We start from the raw sequence: 3233 nt of genomic DNA on the forward strand, positions 1-3233 counted from the left end.
TCAATAACTTTTTGCCATGACATTAAATATGTGTTTGGAAATATGTATTTTAAAATTTATGTTGCTTTCTTTTCTTTTTTTTTTTTTAATTTTTTTGCAGGTTTATTGCTATTTCATTTTTTTTTATTGTAAACAAATGGGATACATGTTGTTTCTCTGTTTGTACATGGCGTAAAGGCATACCATTTGTGTAATCATAAATTTACATAGGGTAATGTTGTTTGATTCATTCTGTTATTTTTTCCCTTCCCCCCCACCCCTCCCACCCCTCTTTTCCCTCTACACAGTCCTTCCTTCCTCCATTCTTGCCCCCCTCCCAACCCTAACTCTAACCCTAACACTAACTATGTTGCTTTCTTGAACACTGGGTTTGTTTTAAGAATATTAGAGGCAAGGTCAAATATTGCTGTTTTTATGTCCCAAAAAGTGAAATTCCTACATACAGGAAAAGCAATTCAAGGAGGAAGAAAATCTATTGAAAATCTATTGAAAACATAACCAGTTTATTTTAAAGCAGTTTTTAGTATTAACATTTCCTGCTTACAACATTTTAGCCTATGAAGGCTCATCAGGCACACTTGTTTTGTTTTAAAGACAAAGGGGTTGTTTACATATATTTGACTTTGCACAGCACACTTCTTCCAAATACCCTCCTTTCTGTGCTCTGTTTGGAATGCCACCCAGGTCCCAGCAGTGATCAATGTTAGCTGATGGTGCTGATCAATTAAATAATTAGTGTCAACTTCAAAATAACACCTTTTATTAATGACATTGCTTGAATAATAGATTTCTCTTTAAATGCCAGGTTTTCAGAGTAAGATGTTTCAGTAAGTCTTTGTAGATACTCTATAAGCAAAAAAGGTTATTTCATAAAGAAAGGAGTTTGGAAGGAAAAATACCACACCATGTCCTATATTACTATTCACTTCTTAACTCAGTGAGGCAGAAGCACAAGAAGTGCCCCTGACCTTGGGAGTATATGTGTACATTCCTGCTGTGAACTCCAGGGATGCGACCAGTGGTGGCTGCCCTTTACTTATTGTTCAACATGACTGGGACTTTTGGTGCTTCTACTTTTACTTAATATTCCCCATAAATATCTGATACTCTTTTGTGTTATGCAAATTGTTAATTTAATTGTGTCAAACAATGGTTCTCAAACTGTTCTCCAAGGCCTGAAGACAGAGGTCTCTCATTTCCTAGGTTATTGTTAAATATACTGCTTCTAGGCCTTAAATTCAAATTCTGATTCAATAAGCCTGGGACATCCACATTTTGAGGACCACTCTCCCAGTGTCTTTGTTTGGGCTTCTATAACAAAATTCCATAAACTGGGTGGGTTGTGAACAACAGAAATTGATTGCTCATAGTTCTGGAAGCTGAGTAGACCCAGATCAAAGGCACCAGCAGATTTGGTGTCTGGTGAGGGTCCACTTCCTGGCTTATAAATGACTGTCTTCTCACTGTATTTGACATGTTTGAAGGGGTGAGGCAGCTCTTTGTGGTGTCTTTTAAAAGGGCACTAATCTCATTGATGAGGGCTTTACCTTCATGACCTAATCCCTTCCCAAAGGCTCCAACCTCTAATACCATCATCCTGATGATTAGGTTTCAACACATGAGTTTTGGGGTGACAAATATTCATTCTACAGCACCTGGGGAGGGGTTGTGGTAGTGATAGGCTGAGTGGTGAGCTTTAATACCTTCTTCCTCTATTCTGCTAGAAGTTTAAAACAAAGTCTGAAAATAACCTTTCTAAAGGATGCTGTTTATTCTACTCTAATATAAACTTTAAAATAAGCAATGACTTTCAGGAGCCCAAAGAACCAGAGATTTACAAGACCTTACTCTGTAACACAGGCTGGTTACCAGTTGCTCCATTTCTGGAGGAAGGACAAAAGGCTTTGTCCACTTCTGCCTTTGTCCTTTTCCTCCTGTCCTTTACCCCTCAGAGACTGCATCAGCAGTGTCTATGAAGTGTGGGGGTGATACAAGTAGATATTTTTATGAAAAGTGAAAAAAGAAGTAGAAAAATTGGCTTAGTTTTCTCAGTAGTATAAAAATATAATAGTAATGTGCTTCACAATTTTTGGGGTGTGTGTGTGGGGTCATATGGTTCATCCACATGTGAATTAGCTGTGCCTTCCAAGTGGGTTACTGAAAACAGGGAAAATTTAGCACAAAGTAAACCTTTTGTAGTCTACAGCGTATGTTAAATACTTCAACATAGATGGTGTGATGTGATGTGTGCATATGAATTGGACTCCACTCAAACTTGGGTGATCATTCGGCCTCACTGGAATGCATGTTTCTAAGGGAATATTATTTTATGATTAACCAAAAGACCCACTTTACAGGCAGCCAGACATCTTCATCTCTTACCATAATGAGACTAGATATTTTAACTTTGTTATTATTATTATTAAAATATAGAACACTTCATGAATTTGTGTGCTATTCTTGCTCATGGTCCATGCTAATCTTCCATGTATCATTCCAATTTTAGCATATGTGCTGCCAAAATGAGCACTATTTTTTAAATTAACAAATAAAAATCATATGTTTGTGGTATACAACATGATATTTTCATAGATGTAGACATTGCAAAATGGCTAAGCAAATTAACATAAGTATTACATCACCTACTACTTTTTTGTGGAGACACTTAAAATGTGCTTTCTTAGAAAATTTTGTGTATACAACATATTGTGTTAGCTTTTGTAACCATGATGTACAGTAGATTTTTTGAAGTTATTCCCAGAATTAGATATTTTGTTAATGTTATATATGGGGTGAAATTAATGGTTGGATATTTTGTACAATGACTTTAAGAAATAGTTTCTTTCCTGAAGTTATTGGTGTTAAAGATATACTTATTGAGATACTGAGAAATGTTTTTAGAAATACTCTCATACCCTGTGAGAAAGGGTAGAAGGAGCCCATCTCCCTTCACACACAGTATTACTTTTTGAGGTTTGAATATGATATGGTCTTGCATTTCCACAGATTCTGGTCAAATGATACTGACTGAGAACCTAACTGAATTTTATCTCTGTACTTCAGTTTTTTTCTTGGAAAATTTAATGCAAACTGTAAACAGCACTTAAGAAGATAGAGCCTGGGACTCCATCCATCTAAGAAATCAATTTGCCTTTGTGTTAGCTGCTAATAAATGCTTACATTTGTAGCAGAATTTAAACTGAGGACTGCTTTATAACCTGCCACAAACACAA

The 3233-nt window shown here is 36.0% G+C and overlaps 1 non-coding gene across 1 annotated transcript; it reads right to left on the bottom strand.

Moving 5' to 3' along the window:
* Positions 1-2423: 2423 nt before the first annotated feature.
* LOC124968367 (U6 spliceosomal RNA) lies at positions 2424-2530 on the bottom strand. The gene has a single exon (XR_007105691.1). It is a non-coding gene; the product is annotated as a U6 spliceosomal RNA (small nuclear RNA).
* Between the last annotated feature and the right edge of the window lie 703 nt (positions 2531-3233).

This window comes from Sciurus carolinensis, chromosome 1 (assembly GCF_902686445.1).
Source record: "Sciurus carolinensis chromosome 1, mSciCar1.2, whole genome shotgun sequence".
Classification (NCBI taxonomy): Eukaryota; Metazoa; Chordata; class Mammalia; order Rodentia; family Sciuridae; genus Sciurus; species Sciurus carolinensis.